The following is a 17,426-nucleotide window of genomic DNA, read 5'->3' as shown; positions in this document are numbered from 1 at the left end:
TTTGAGCATAAAATTCAGAGTCTCTGTTCTTACACATTGTGCTACAGGGCTTTTATTTGGAATGTCTCCTTTCCTCTCTTTCCTCATATTAATTGGGTGTGTGTGCGTGTGTGTGTGTTAATTCATGCATTCTTTTACACATGCATTGCCAGAGCTGAATGATTCATATTCTCCCTGTTTGCTCTTCCATGCATTAATTTATTCAACACTGCCATGAAAATCTCAATTCCCTGCACTCGCTGATCTGTTTTAGTTTAGGGTTGGGGGGGGGGTTAAAGAAGGGGGGGGAGCCAATGAGCTCAGCAGCCCAGATTTGCCAACTGCCTTGAAGGAAAAAAACCACAACAGAGTAACTTGTTCTAATGCAGCCAGGCATCCTATACTGATTTGGGTTTTAGGGCAACAAGCAGTGATAACCCTTATATCTAGGATAAATTGCTGTGCTCTAAGCTTGTCAGCTCTCAGCCATTGCTTCAGATCTAGATATTTCAACATTGTCACCTGTTTTGAAGAGTGAAGCTTTGGTGCCCACGTGCCACAGCTGATGCAACTGTCCTCCTTAAAACACCCTAGAACCCTCTTTTTCTTTATTAAGTAGCATCTCCCTATCTCCTCCCACTATTGAGCTTTATCCTTATGCAACGTGCTATCATGAAAAAATGTCCGTAATTTGTAATTGACCTTCAAATGAATAAGGGCCCAAGAGCAATGTGAGAGAGCTATTTATAGTAACCCAAGGAAGAAGAAAAAAAGACTCGAGAGGTTTTATGCTTGACCTCTTTTGGACAGCTGCCTTGTTCCAGATGTGTATAAGATCGCATCCCGTTGAAGGGTACAACAGATCATCCTCCATTTTTATTTTATTTTTTTATTTTGCTTTTAGTGCTGCGGACAACTTGCAGTGATATCTCAATAGCTACCTGAACCTGAAGGTGGAGGCATCTTCCTCAAGGGGGCAGTAGTTATCTCCAAAATAAGAATATGGACTTGATAAAGCTCAGTCAGGAGTAAGAGAACTGGATCATTAACAAAAAGCAGATAACTAGAGCAAGTGATTTTTCCTCAGTGGCAAGGATAAGGTAAAGACAGAAGTTACGTGATTGTAGCATGCGGTTATGTTTGTGCTATTAGACTTGTAGGGTAAGATATTAGTCAGTGCATAAGATCACCTTTCGTGCTGTGTTTTACTTTTGAAGGTTAACAGAAGGAATAGACTTCCCCCCTGCCCCTGCATTCTCTTATTCATACTCAAGTACAACTTTCATGAAAAATCTACAACTGTGTGAGCAATAGCCCTTTACTGATTAGGAAAGTGACTTGGCCATAGACATATGTTACCTCTACAGAGCATACTTCACACAATCCTCTGCTGTTTTCCATGTCTTTTTGTTTTATGTAATTAAAGAGAAGCAACTCCTATTGGAATTTAGGTCAAAAATGAATGCTGTGACAATTGCTGCAATCATTCATAGACTGGAAAAAGACAGAAAGACCTGCTAATGACCTCTTCTGACTCATCCTTGAAGCTACCCACTTGTGCAATGTGAATTTCAAAAGCATTCACTTATTTTTAATGTTTATTTAAAAGAGTTATATGACATTTTTAGAGGAGGTGTACAAAATAAAAAAACACAATAGAAAAAATGATAAAACAGGAACAGCATATAAAAAAATTAACTATGAAAGCCAGTTATCACCAACTGTTAAATTAGCTCTGATTTAGGCCAAAAAGTTTTAGGGCCCACTTAAAGGCTTGTAATGAAGGAATGTAGAATATGTCAATTGCAGCCCAAGTAGGGGGTGATCATGAAGAAGGCCCTGTCCCTTGTACCTGCCAGCCTATTTGCTTCCAGGGGTGGGTATGTGATCATGTTAGCCTTGTATCCATTCCAGGTAGCTGTTATGAAGTAAAGCCTCAGATCTCTTTCTACAACCAAGACTAGGGGAGCATGTGAGCCCCAGACTGACCTAGACTTACTGTTGTCTTGCTAAACAAATTTCTATCTATGTCTGAACACTATGACTATTATACTTGTCTAATTCTTCTACTGAATCTGTAGAAGAGGTGAAATTTGAGTCTTTGTCTTAGACACTTTGTGTGCTTTGGAAAATAGGAAGGTGGTCATACTGAATCAGACCATTGGTCCACCCAGCTCAGTAGCACTGAGTACTAGCAGTCCTCTACATTTTTTATCACAAGTCTTTCCTAACCCTGCCTGGAGATTCAAGAAATGTCATCTCAGTGGTTATTCACACTGTGAAAATAATCCAGGATGAATCTCCATTGTTCATACAGATCCTGAATGCACCTGATTAAATTTGGGAGGGCTGCCAAAGAACCCACTAAATACCGAAACTTGATATTGGATTTACCTCCAAGATTTTAAAAAAAGATCCATATCACTGGTAGTGTGAATAACCGATGCAAATAGACCCAGGATAAAAACACTGCATGCCTTGAACGTGTTCCAGATGCATTTGTATCATTGACTCCATCTTTATATGAATGCTTGCACGTGTGAGCAACCAAACTTGCAGAGATGTGCATTGATGCGGTTCCATAGTGTGAATAACAAACCTGGAAACAATTTCTGAATGACCCCTCAGACTTTTTGTATGCAAGGCATGTGGTCTGCTACTAAACCATGGCTCATCTCTCATTTGATCACACGGTGACATCCCTACCCTGGATCACACTGGCTCTTCTGCTTTTATGTCTAATAAAGGTTACGGTAATAGGGCCAAATGTATTCAGACAAATCCATGATGGGTGTCACAGAAAATCCAAAAAATGAAGGGTTCTGAGGAACACTTGATAGAACTACAGTCAGAAAATCTTGTGCATGCTTCCTTGTCTGAGCCTGTTAACTGTGATGCAGTGAAATGGAAGATTAAAATGCAATCACCATCTCAGCAGCAGTAGGCTAAAAATAGAGCAAAGTAACAATGCCATAGCAAATGAAACACCATTCTGAATAGTAATGTTTTTGTCTGGCACTGGAGGGGGGGGGGAATCAAAGCTGAAACAAATCTGCTTCCAGAAGTTTTGTGGTGATCCCTCATTCTTTTCACTTCTGAACTTCATTCACACAATTGAGTGGGCACAGTTTGTCACAGTTTTCAGTCTGCATCTTTCTTTCACAAAAACTATCAAAGTGCACCACAGCATATGCACATTGAGTACATCACAATGAATCCAGATGTGATTGTGCATTTGAATGAAAGATCTCTTTTTTTTTGTAGGAAATAAAGAAATGTGAACTAAAAGCTGCCAAGCTCCACAGGAGATTTTGAGATTAAATGTAGCTGTTCTTCAAAGCAGATGGAACCAAATGTGAGGTTAAACAAAATCAAACCAAGGATGTCACTAGTCTCTAGTCTGTACCGCATGTTAATGTGTGGAAAGGTGGTATAGTTTGGATTTTCTACTCCAGGGACCAAACTCATTTTGGATGGCCTCTGCAAATCTTAAATAATCATCCCTGTATCACCAAACTAGGTTTGGTGTCAACCCCCCCAATTGAACTTTTCCCATCCCATCCAGTAGAATCCTTAGAAATGTTTTTTTTCCTATTAATGTTACTCATTAATTGTAATTCCTGTATATAACTGAATATAATGGTAATAGTTGTGACATAAACAACTAGCAAATTAAAATTATATTTTTAAATCACAATATCATATGAATAGCCTAAATGCAATTGCGCACATGCGTGCACACACACACACAGACACAAACAATTTTATGTAGTTGAAATGAAAATTTGGTAAAATGTGATGTTTTTAAAGATTTTTTTTTAAAGAGAACTTCCATCTCATTTAACACCTACCTTACTCCTTTGCTATTACTGGTCCTCTAGGCTTTCTCTATCTCTTCTTCACTTACTCACTCCCCTGATAGTCACATATACACACATATGTATTATTTATACGTTAGTTATATTTATATCCCCCATTTCTCCAGTGAATTCAGCTGGCATACAGGAAGCTATGCCTCATGAATTTCTATTAAAATGGTATTTGAACCATTTGCATTTCTTATAAAACACTAGACAGAGATCAGATTTCAAGCTAAGCTGTAAAAGAAAGATCCATCCATTCCTTCATCTGAACCAGTGAAATTAAGCACAATGTTGGAAGAGTACACAATACAAGATAACACAATGAAGCAAAAAGGATGAAATTCAAACATGCTTCTTTTACACAGTCATCTTTCCACTCATTTGTGGCTACTTTTTACACAGTTCAAGCCATACCAAGACTTCCCTCATTTTTCACACAACTTTCATAAATCTGGCCATATACCAGACAGAAATCCATCTTACTCTCATCCTCCTTCCTTGTCCAGCCCAGCTCTGCTCTCCCCAGCCAAAGCTTTTCTCCTTACTTCTCTTCCCTACTCTCTGCTCAACCAGTCCGTCTCTGCCCCTACCCCATCTGTTCAGAAAAGTATTTGGCTTACTACTGTTAGAACATCTGCTTTTATTAAAAATTTTGGAGTGTGACGTTCCCTCCGTGACCCCAAGCTGACCTCCTAAGAGGGTCTGCCATTATGGCTAGGTGAGAAGGTCAGTGTGGCCATCAGCCTCACAAGACCCCTGAAAAATAACATTTGGGAATTTCCACACAGGAAGGTTTGGGAGTTGCCATTGGGAAACCCATCACCTCCCAAACCAACACAATGCTGATTGTTTGCTTTCAGCCTCACACTTGATGTGACGCACCCATACATCTATTTGTCTTCCCTGATTGTGTCAAGACCCATGTGCATTGCCTAGGCTATTCTTCACCCAATAGCCTGGGTCCTCACACCCTTTGTCTTGGCTTCAGCCAAACCATTAAGCTCATTGTTAGAGGCTAGATTTCTCCTATAAATATCTGTAGATTTGTCCACCTGGTGCACTATTACCTGAATACTGACTGGTTGACGCCAGACTGGATTCTGATTTTAGCTCTCACGGCCATTTCCCCACGTTCTGGCAGCCGTGTCTCCTCCATCATCTCCGTCTGCATCAGACTCCCAGACAAGTCTTCGGAGGTATGTATCTCCCATAGTGGTGCCTCTCTTAACCTATTTCACTATTTCCCTCCTTTGCTTTCTGCAAGTGTTGAATGTGTGTGTGTGACCATTTGCCATGTGTTTTCCCTTTTAATAAACTTTAGACATTAATTAGAAAGAGTCTGTTTCCGCATCATCTCTCAAAGGATTGTTTGGTCCTCTGGTATATGCTATCAGGACACGGTCTTGCGAGGGTGTTGCTACGGCCCTCTCTCTTAGCAATTTGAGCTTATTAAATATTCCCTAATTAGAAACTTCCTAACACTACTCAGGATAGAAAGATTTACATGTGTGTGTCAAGTTGTTTCCAATTTATGGCACATTAAGGTGAACTTATCACAGGGTTTTTCTTTAGCACCAACATTTCGCAAATGAAAGCAGGGACACATTGTGGGCTTACAATAATGTGTGGTCAGGTTAGCCAAAAGGTATTAATGAGCTAGGGAAGGAAGCAGCAGCAGTTTGCCTTTGCCTGAGCCTACTAGGAAGGGTAAGACTCTGCCCCTTCTTGCCCCCACCCAGCTGAGGTGACTGAGTACAAGCTACGTTTGCAGTTTGAACACAGTTTGCAGAGACTGAAATAAGCTGAGAACAAAGGGGAAGGTAGAAGGAGGACAGTGAAGCAAGGACATTTTAGAAGAACTATAAAAGTGGAACGATAGAGAATTAATTGGGACTGTCGTTGGCCAACTGGGACACTTAGAAGGTATGGATTTAAGCAAGGCCAGTACTGTCCTTTCTCTAAGTGCTACCATGGCCACTCAGTTCCACTGGAAAAGGAAGTGAACAGGCTAATGGGAAACGGGCTGAGTGGATGGCTATGAGAAGTGAAAAGGACAAGGATGATTGGCTTCAGGGAGCAAATGTAAGGCCATTAAGGTCTCTTCTATTGCCATTCCTTGTGCCTTCTTGCCTGTTTTTACAATGACTGTGCTGTTCGTCAAAAGCGTTTTATGTTGTTACGCAGCGCGTGAGGCAACACGTCAATGTTTGGCACTGTATTTTCCACCTTCGTGACTGTAGTCAGCAGCTTGTGAGCTGGAGAAACACCTCTCCCTTTCTCAATGAGCAAAGAGACACTGTAAACTTCTCTCAGATGAGGCTTGTATTCTTAGGAGTCCCACTGTGTGCAACACTATATACATCGACACCATCCTCCATCCACACCAGTAACAACCCTCTCTGGGTGAAACGCTTGTCACTACTCTAGCCAAGGCTCCGTGAGGCCTACTAGGACTTGCCTCTCCCTCTGGGGCCACAAAGGACCCAGCCTCCCTCCGAGTCCTGAGGGACTCTTCAGACTGGCAGCATCCTACAGGACTTTATGGCACTTGCTGACTATCTTTTTATGTCACTTCCTGTTTAAATGCCTAATCATTATGGCTCACAGTCACCCTTTTATGCCTGGTTACTATTAAAACCCACAGTCTACATTTTTCTTGTGACTCTATATCCCAACATCTTCCTCTGGCATAATTTGGTTCTTTCCTCACACCAAGCCACATTTTTTCTTTTTGCATCACTTTGCCTTTTCTGCCAGAAGATCTTAGCCAGCAAAGCAGTTATGCAGATAGATTGCTCTGATCAGCAGGCAGGAAAAGCATTTCTGCCAATAGAAGAGACTTGTATTGAATCCTAGCCCTCTACAGATGGCACATCTTTGAGTTAGGATTGCTGTGCTAACTAAATTAATACCATCTTGGTGCAAACCAGATTTCAAGTTTGCATTGAAGGATACTGGGATATAGAAACATTAATGCCCGTGCCCTCCATTAAAAATATACAGCATATTTTAAAGTCTAGCAGTTTTTGGATTAGTCTCCCTCACCAGACCTAACACACAGGTCCCTTTGTGAGGCAAAAAGCAGAATACTTATGTCAAGGACACATCAGTGGTGTAGTGTTTATGTACACAATAGTTTATGCAGAGAACAAGAAAAAGAGGTGGCTGGCATTTTGGGGATGGTGTCAGGCCCACTTTGTGACTCTTTCAGCTGGTTTTCTTTAGAAATGTGAGCTGAGGAAGGAGGGTGAGGAAAAGCAATCTGAAAGGGTTTATTGTTGTAAAGTGTCTGTCATAAAAGTCCCTGAAAATGTTTAGGCAAAATACTTTTTCTTAAAAGAGGATTGTGAGCCTCAACCTCAAGTATTATTCACCACTGCGCAATTTATAAATCATCAGGTTTAATGAGGAACATTGTAGTCCCTAATCATTGTTTTATCCAGTTGTTTCTGAAGTTCTACTCTTTAGCTTTCAAATAACTCATTAACTGAGGAGAACCATTCGATCTTTCTGTTACTGTTAGCAGCTTTGTTTCATTACTTAGGGCCTTATGATCTTTCTGTCTAGGAACACTTCATCATTGCAACAATAACTTGGGTCAAATGGGAGAACGTGTAAAGCGAATTTATCTACTGTAGAGGTAATAGCTATAATTCAAAAGGTTTTTTTTTTAAAAAAATCAAGCTTTGTTATACATAAATCAAAAATGTTTGGATTACACTGTCTGGAAACACTTGAATTAAAGAAGCAAACCTATCACACTACGTAATTATAATTGTATGATTCCACTTTAATGGCCATGGCTGTCTCCTGTGGAACCCTCCTGGGGTTTACAGTTTAGTCAGAGAGAGCCAACGTGGCATAGTTGTTTGAGTGTTGGATTACAACTCTGGAGACCAGGGTTCGATTCCCAACTCGGCTATGAAACCCATTGGGTGACCTTGGGCAAGTCACATGCTCTCAGCCTCAAAGGAAAACAATGACAAACCTTCTCTGAAGAAATCCTTGCCAAGAAACCCCTATGATAGGTTTGCCTTAGGATCACCAGATGTCTGAAATGACTTGAATGCACACAACAACAAACCAGAGGAACTCCCTGGCTGGGGATTCCAAAGACTCCTTCCTAACCTGCCAGTCCCAGAGTTTCATAGGATATGGCCATAGTAATTAAGGTGGAATCATAGTGCTATAATTGGTTTGTGTGAAAGGGTTTGCAGTTGAATTTTCCCACTGAAGGTTAAAAGATAAATAGGTATATAAGTGACTTATTATTAGTGGCAAGAAACATGTTTGTGTACATGTGTGTATATGCAGAGAGATATGTATACAAAATGTAGACAAACATATCGCAGATTTGTTATATGTTTTATTAATATGGGGTTAATATTAAATTATAGATAAGAAGGGGAACTGTAAAATTCAAATTTATGCCACAATCGGAAGGAAATTAAATAACAGTACTAATTTCCTTTTTTAAATTGGAATAACTATACTGATTAAGAGGGAGGATGCTTTGTTAATAGAAGATTCAAAGAGTTGAGATACAAAAAGAGAATAATATAAATGAGATACTATTATCCCTTATTGTTGTATTTTGTTTGATATGGTTTAAAAAGATATATGTGAATTTGAGATTGTACATATACATGAAGTATCAATAAAGGATATAATAATTGGGTGGGGGGAGATAAATGAAATCCAGATCTTGCCCAACTTTCACCACTTTTCAATTTGGTAAGATTTTAATTTCTAATTTAGTAAGAGGAAAATTTGACATAAAAAACCCAGACTGTAAAAAATTGTGCCTATTTCTTTTTGTAATATGAGAAGTGTAAATGGTATAGTGATTTGAGCGTTTGACTATGACTTTGGAAATCAGGGTTCCCTGCTCAAGCATAATTCTTAGGTCACCTGTGCCATAGAGAATCTGGGTTCCTATTACCACTCATTTCTCCCAATCCTACATAATCTCAGTACATCTTCAGTGAATCTGTGATCCGATTACTCCTCCTTTCTTACAACCCTATGTAGGATTATCACACTGTACTGTACACCTGATAATCTCAGTACATCTGTTCTTACAAATTACATATTTGGGTATGCTTACTCAGGTGTAAGTCCCACTTTCTCTCTCAGTCAGTTTATTTAGGATTACAAACTTGGATTACCACAAATGAGATCAGCCCACCTGCCTTTGTTAAATTCTACTCATTCCCTCACTTTGATAGTATCCATGTTTTAAAAAACTTAGATGTAGGCATCATTTCTTTCAGGATCCCTCACGGAAGAGGAAGAAACAAGGGAGTGAGCAGTACTCTGTTCAACAGACAGGCCAAAATAAAGCTGCTTTGGATCACTTTGGAGGTATGCTGTTTAATGACACACACATCTTAAGATGCTAAAAGCTGCACCAAAGTTGCGCTCCAGTCCTTAGGTCTGGAGTGTGGCTTTGGCATGGCTTCTGGCCTCTTAAGAAGCATGCAGCATTTAAACCGCATACCTCCAAACTGACCAGAAGCAGCTTTATTTTGGCCTGTCTGTACAGGCCCATTGTTTTTTAAAATGTCCCAGAGACTGAATGTAAACAGCCAGAAAGCAACTGAGGTATATCATGTGGATGAAGAGGTGTGTAATATACGTTACAGGCCAGTAACTACCTTTGCTTATGTAGCTGTTTCTGTGGCACTCTCCTCCACTGTCCAATGGTAAACCATGGGGTGATCTGAACAAAGCAGTTTCCCAAGAAGCAGAACTATGAGTAGGTACTGGGTTTACATTTTGACTTGGTAATTTATAGATATTTTGCCTATTTATCTTTCTGGTGCTGGTGGGAAAACAAAACACACTCACATGAATTTACAGGAATCTGGGTTGCTTTGTTTTAATTATTAAAAACAGAGTTAAGCTGTGTGTGTGTGTGTGTTGTGTGCCTTCAAGTTGTTTCCAAATTATGGTGACCCTGGGGTTTTCTTGACAAGATTTGTTCAGAGGAGGTTTGCCTTTGCCTTCCCCAGAGGATGAGAGAGAGGAGTTTAGCACATGGGAGAAATCCCGTGCAAAAATGGGATTTAAAAGGTAGAAAAAACCTGCAAAAGCGGGTTGATTTTCACACGTCATTGTTAAACCCGAACAGAAAGTAAACAAAAGCTGCTCCTTTTTACTTTTGGGATTTTCCGAAAGTAAAAAGGAGCAGCTTTTGTCTACTTTTCCTCCACTTTCCGTTCGGGTTAACATTAATTTAACAATGATGTCGTGTGAAAATCAAACCTCTTTTTCAGGTGTTTTCCCCCCCAATTTAAACCCTCGTTTTTGCACGGGATTTCCCCATATGATAAACTCGAGAGTTTAGTTATTTGTGTCTAATCATCATTATGTATTGGCTAGCAATTTTAGGACTGAAAATGGGCATGTCCAAGAATAAAACATAATATATTTCTTCAAATCAAATTAGCCTCATCAGATATGTGTAGGGTGGGGCTTACCTCATTTTTTGAAGTATACTTACTATTGCTGTGGAAGATTTTTTTCCTGTCTCACATATGTTTTTTGGAACAGAAAGCAGAAGTAACAGAAGTCAGATTTGGGCACATGATTCTGTCATAATCAATCCTATGTAATAAAATCTGTCCATTATGAGTTTATACCTATTAGAGCAGGAGTTTTTATATAATTCACAACAGAAACATGCAGGAACCAACTCTTGGTGGAGCTACTCCTTTTCTTTCTTAACAGAAGCTCTACTATTTCAACTGGCTGATAAGGGAATCGAGGCTTTTTGCCACCATGGATCTTCAGTGTGCGTGTGTGTGTGGGGGGGGGGGCTGCATCTGCTGAACTGCTACCAAGAACACAGCTACCAATCAGTTCAGAAGTGTCACAGAGCGATATGGGGTGGGGACAGAAATGTCAGATTGATTTCAGCAGGTTAAATTCAGAGGGCAAGGAACTACAGCACAGACGTCAGTTAAGAAGTAGCTGGGTTCCTGGGCTTTACTTCTTTAACAGAAGCTTATGGTACCAGAAACAAAAACAACATGGAGAGAATAGGGATAGATTCCTATGCCACAAAAAAGAAGACCACCTCAACATGATTCATCAACATTTTTATTCAGAACTAACAGTATGCACATTTGATACTCAAAATTATTTATGGGGAAACAGGGTGTCCCTCTCTCCCCAGCTGCCTTGTCACTACAGCACTGTTCCTCATTACAACTGATGGCTCCCATGTCAGGGTGGGTGGCTGAAGTTACTCTGGGTTTAATCCTGATTTTAAAGGAGCTATCCCAAGTGCTGAACTTATTGAACAGCATTGTGGAAGCGCTGGAGTGGATTCACCATCACTCTAATTGTTCGTTTCCCAGTTAACCCATGACTTCAGGCCCAGTCAGAAGCCAAAAAAAAAAAAAAAAAAAAAGCCAAACAGGATAATATGTGAGATACATATAGAATTCAAAGATATAGCTGTGTCAGTCTGGATCAATGTGCAAAGGGATCTTGTAGCACCTTTGAACTCAAAGAAAGAAAAGCTGGTAGCATAAGCTTTTTAAGACTTAAATCTACTTCCTCAGACTCATATCAGTGCTGTCTCAGCAGTAGTGGTCTGTATTAGTTCTGGTTTCTGAGTACTCCTGTATGACTTCCTCATGTAGACTCTGGCTGTGTGACCAAGGCATGTGTGACTAAAATTTGAGACCAGTTGTCTCATATTGACTACCATACCAAAATACAGTGTGCCCACGTCATAAGCGGGCACGCTATATGCGGGTTTGAGCATACGCTCAAACCTGCAGAGAGCTGTGTGGGAGCGTGCGGGGTGCAAGGGGCGGCACGTCCCACTGGAATGGGGTGCGTGCCCATGGCACGCACATGCCTCCATGCCGCCACCTGTACAAGCCCCATTCAAGTGAATGGGGCTTGAGCATACGTGCTATTTGACTTACACGGGGGGGGGGGGGGCGGGCGGAATGGATCCCCCGCATAAGCCAAGGGCACACTGTAAATGCATAGATACCAATTGTTTTGACATACATGGAGGAAAATGTTAAGAGTCAGCTAACCTTCTCCAAGATATTCATGGCCTACAATGCCCAGAATTCTTGGTCATTGGTCTTGCTGTCTGGGATTGATGGGAAATGAAGTCCAAATGGCTCCTGGACATTGGGGAAAGCTGGACTAAATTATCAATTAAAAAAACACTAAATTCATTTTTATAAATGTATATTGAAACTAGCTGTTTGTACATGGCATTTCTGTGGTACTATTTTATATTTTATATTAGTGCTTCTTAAAATTATCTGATGTGTAGGACTGGCAACTTTTCCCCCATGTTTCTGGAACCAGCACCCCATTTAAGTTCATTTTATAGAATCACAGCGTTGGAAGAGACCTCAAGGGCCAACCAGTCCAACCCCATTCTGCCATGCAGGAATACACAACCAAAGCACCCCAACAGATGCCCATCCAACCTCTGCTTAAAGACTCCCAAGGAAGGAGACTCCACGACTCTCCGAGGGAGTGTGTTCCACTGTCGAACAGCCCTTACTGTCAGGAAGTTCCTCCTAATGTTGAGGTGGAATCTCTTTTTCTCTAGTTTGAATCTGTTGCTCTGGGTTCTGTTCTCTGGAGTTGCAGAAAACAAACTTGCTTCATCTTCAGTATGATTGTTCCCTTCTCTCCTGGAAATTCTCTAGGGACTGTTTGCTGATGGCTCAACAATGGTGGGCCAGCATTGGTCCATAGACCACCACTTCGAGTAGTATTGTTTTAGATAAGTCTGTCGGGCTTTTTTTTTTTTAGCATTCTGTGTGCAGTAATTTTTTTAAAAAAACTCATATCCTTGGGTGTGTGACAGCAACCAGATTTGCCCTCCCCTGGTAAAGTCACCCTTTGCCTGTGCCATTAGCTGAAACTGTGCAGAAGTATTCCAAGGTACAGTCACCACCTGAGCATCCAGGACCAAGGGTGCATATCCAGATGTGCCTCTGATAGTTTAAAGGGGTGTTTCCTCATCCAGAAGGACAGGCATAATATAATGTTCTTAATCCATATCCATTACTAGTTTCAGATGCAGGGGTTATACATAGGCTTCACTTGAAAGGCAGCACAAGGTTTGAACAACCATTATTTTGAGATGTCAAAGGACAAGAACAAAACTCAACACAGCGACTGTCCCTTGCAGTTGCAGCCTTATGATTTACTCTCTCTATTGTTGTTGTTTGTCTTTAAAGAGGAAGGAGGAAATTAATACCAATTTCCACATTGACCTAAAAGAGACAAATATGTGTGTGTGTTGTGTGCCTTCAGGTTCTTTCTGACTTACAGTGATCCTCAAGTGACCCCATCATGAAGTTTTCTTGGCAAGATTTGTTTGGGGAGGGGGAAGTTCTCTTGGCTTTCCTCTGAGACATAGAAGATTATCAGGTGGGGAGGGGGAGTTGGGAGTAAAAGGCATACTCCCAGCATAATGGCAGGATCATGCTGAAGATTTTCAGAAACATCGCGCTCATCCAAACTTATCCTGTTAATATCCAGGAATGCTCCAGCAACAAACCATTAATGGGGAAGTCCCAGGAATGGTTTGTCGCTGGAGCATTCCTGGATCTTCACCAGATAACTTCCAGATGAGCGCGACGTCATCTGGAAATCTTCAACATGATTGCACGATTATGCTGGCAGTATGTCTTTTACTCCCATCTCCCCGCCCCCCCTCCCCGGTCTGATAATCTCCTGAGAGTGTGTGACTTATCCAAGGTCACCCAGTGGGTTTCCATGGATGAGTGGGGATTTGTATCCTGGCCTCCCAATGTCCAATGCTCGAACCACCACACCATGCCACTCAAATTACTACACAGCGCTATTTCATTTATATCCCAAAACTGGGACTCAAGGTAGCTTACAAAGATTAAAGCAGGTGCAAGGGGGAAATGCCAAATACAGATAAAAACATACAAAAACATACCAAAATATAATTAAATAAACTGTAATATGAAAACACTAATGAATTAAAAGCAATCAAAAACTATCCATCTAAAAATGAAATACATTAAATAAGTACAGCACAAGTCTATTATAAAAACAATTTCCTTAGAACAGCCAATTAGTCTCTGAAAGACTGCCAAATTTATTTAATTTTTAAATCTTTGCTGGAGGACAAAAGGAGAACAGAGAAGGTGGCGGTTCTAGCTTCCCTTCCAGATTAAAATACATTTTAAGAGATCCATAAAGCACATATAAGTACTCAATTAAAATGCTATTGAACAACCTATAGAATTAAAAACAATTTATAATCCAGTAAAATAAGAGTCAGGTCTCTTGCTGTGCACCACAGTTTTCCCATACAACACTTCAGTGCCACATGGACTCCCAAAAATGCCCCCCTCCCAAGAAGCCCAACAAAATCCAAAGTGGCTGGAAGTGACTTCTAATTTTGAAAAATAGTTGTGTGTTTTTAAAACTTAAACAGTGCAGGGGGAGCTGCAATCTTTTTAAAAGGTGAATTGTCACTCTGGGAACTTCCAGAAATTGCCATTTACCTGCCCCACTTTCCTCCACCCCCAGAAAAAGACCAGTCTGAGAAACCAGAAAAGGGAGTTTATCACATGGAGGGAAATTGCTGAAATCCCATGCAGAAATGGAATATAAAAGTCTGGGGGGGGACCCACAAAAGTGGGGTGTTTTTCAGATGTGTTTGTGTATTAACCCAAATGGAAAATCGCCAAAAGTAAAAAGGAGCAGGTTTTGGCTGTTCAGGTTAATGTTGCATTATTTTGCCTTCACACAAACGTCATCTGAAAATCTACCCACTTCTGCGGGTTTTTTTCCACTTTTTGTTCGGGTTAACCCGCAACGTCATTTGAAAATCTATCTGCTTTTGAGGGTTTTTTCTAGTTTAAATTCAGTTTTTGCACGGGGTCAGTCCAGTGTGATAAACTCCAGGGTTAAAGCCAGCAAAATAACAACAACAAATTAGAGGTGGAACACTTTGCCCACCCTTAATACTCACCCATTTTGCAGCAATGAGTGTTCCACTGATCCATAATGAAGTAACCCCTTTGTTATTATGGTACCATTCATTCTTACCAAATAGGTTACTGGACTTTCCCCCCACCCCTCCAGTTTTTAAAACTACCATTGGCCTTCTTTTGTGGCTTTGACTTTTGTGGATTTGATTATTGACAGATTTGATTAATATGTTCTCGCTAGGAATCTCTGGATCCTCCAGCATGACTCTGTGGACAGCTTTCACAAGACATTGCACTGGAAAACCTAGAGATTCCTAAAGAGAATACATCGCTAGGCATCTGTAGGTCTTCCAGCACAATTCTGTGGTGAATTTGCAGCTGATGTTGGCCACAGACTTATACTGGATGACCTAGAGATTCCTAGAAAGGAGTTCTGTTAAGTAAAAAGATTAGGTTTTTTTATTTGAAGTTTTTCCACTTTCATGGGGGTCCTGCGTCCCTAACTCCTGCGAATGTGGAAGGCCCACTGTATTTCTTTTCCCCTCTGGTCCGCCCCATAAGATTGCAGACTAGAGTCTGCTGATCCACATGGAAAACACTGAGCCTCTGTTTAGGACAACGGAGCAGTAGCATAAAACCAGGCTGGCTCCAGATAGCAAATTAATTGTAAACACAACAAAAGACCCTGGCAGCCCAAACTTTGGCTGCCATTTACATCAATAGTTAATTTGGTCTGAGCAATTCAAAATGTTTCTGCAAGTGGCACCTTAAAAACAATTCTGTGTTGCATGCAACATGCAGATAAAGCAATAAGTGAGCAAAAAATGAATGACTATCTGAATGAATGAATGAATAAATAAATAAATGCAATATAGCAAAGTTGTACTACAACTACTGCTACACACACACATTTTTATCCAAGGCATTTTTCATAGTCTAAACAAAATACACTGCCAACCCACTTGTGGTAGGTGGCAGATCAAGCCTTTCAGAGTAAATATTAATTACTAAAAGGAATCGGAAATTATCAGAAAATAATTGCAAGCCATTTCTATAGGCAACCCATAAGGAGCAAACAGAGTACAAAGAACATCAGTGTACTCCCCACACACCCAGAAGTGATGTTTTGAAATGGTAATTGTTTCAAGAACTAGAATATGCTTCAGTCACCATCACCAGATAGGTTTCGTTTCTTTTCAGAAAAATACCTGTGTGACATTTGGTGTAATCTGTTTCCAGTTACAGCATAACCTAGTCACAGTTACATATCTTGAAGCTACAACTTTTTGTCTACACGCTATAAGGTCAGGCCACAAGAAAGCACCTGCTTCCTAATTTTTTTTTTTAAAGAATTACTGTTTCTTGATGCTTATGTAGCTCTTTGTAGCTTATGTATTTCTATTAGAATTTGCCCTGTAATATTTTTTTTTTTGGGGGGGGGCGAGGATTATCACCTATAATCCCCAGATAAGACACCCATTGTCCAGAGACAATTCAGTTTACTGTATATGGCAACCTGCTTTGTAAGGACTTTTTACCCTGAATAGCAGGCTCTGGATATGTTAAATGAAATAGCAAGAGGAAGTTAGTATAGACAGGCAGAAAACAGAGAGAGATGAGCAGGGTGGAAAGATTGAATTGTGCATTTGCACATGATGTGCCCACCCTGTGATGGGGCATGACACTAGTTTGGCCAAAATAGGATGCCTTCCTGTTTGCAGAGTCACTTGTTTTGCCATAACTAGTAGTTTCTCTAAAAAGACATGCTGAACAAGGACTCTCCATGTGACTTCCCTAGAAGAGGAACCACAAAAGCAGCCCAACATTATGGGCAAAAGTAGGGAGAGGCAAACTAGTTCCAGCAGAACGTAGCCACCACACATGAGAAAGTCAACTGTACCTTTATCATAAAACCGAGGACTTCCCAAGTGACACATCTTCTCAATGGTTGAAGGCAAGGGAAGTGAATTATATAGAACCACAGGCTGTTTCATACTATACAGTTATAGCACTATGATTTCACTTTGTCTGCTATTGTTCTATCCTATGGAATTCTGGGAATTGTAGTTTCACAAAGTATTTAGAATCATCAGTGAGATTGCTCCTTTAGTGTCTTTGACCAAACTATCGAGGATCTTATGGAGGACTCCATAAAAGCCAGTCATGGGAGTTAATATAGAATCATGGCACTATAACTGTGTGGTGGAAAGGGTGCCAAATTACCTAACTTGTTCTCTGTGCTGAAAACCAACTGGCTGGCAACCAGTTTAGTATTTATGTGACTGTAAGCCAGACTTATGAGCAATCTTGTAAGTTTTGATATTTATATTTACAGTCATTAATGACCAAACATGACCCTAACTTTTCAGCCAGGCAGCACCCCAAAGGGTTATTTCTAAGGTTCTGCAGATGGAGATGCTGGAAATGATGACTGATGTGTCCTGTCAGTCATGGAGCAGAATGAAAGAAGCAGTTTCTCCAGCTGCCTGTCTCAATGCACCCCATGACCAGGAGAGCACAGCAGTTGCCATTTCTACAGTGCCTCAGTCTTAGAAAACCTTTGGTTGAGGCACTGTCTGGCTTAAGAATTGTTTTTTTGCAGGGGGTGGCATTGGCAGAA

General features: G+C 40.5%; 1 protein-coding gene across 1 annotated transcript in view; it reads right to left on the bottom strand.

Moving 5' to 3' along the window:
* The window catches only part of LOC149322144 (phosphoribosyl pyrophosphate synthase-associated protein 1), a 76,934-nt gene extending 71,993 nt beyond the window's left edge, over nucleotides 1-4,941 (bottom strand). The window contains exon 1 of the mRNA XM_089535324.1: nucleotides 4,910-4,941. The gene's annotated coding sequence lies outside the window, so the exon portion shown is untranslated. The remainder of the gene's footprint in view (nucleotides 1-4,909) is intronic.
* Between the last annotated feature and the right edge of the window lie 12,485 nt (nucleotides 4,942-17,426).

This window comes from Sceloporus occidentalis, unplaced genomic scaffold (genome assembly GCF_023333645.1).
Source record: "Sceloporus occidentalis isolate IW3139 unplaced genomic scaffold, rSceOcc1.0.p SCAF_1, whole genome shotgun sequence".
NCBI lineage: Eukaryota > Metazoa > Chordata > Lepidosauria > Squamata > Phrynosomatidae > Sceloporus > Sceloporus occidentalis.
Note: the sequence above shows the minus strand (reverse complement) of the source record. Positions and strands in the feature narration are given on the sequence as shown.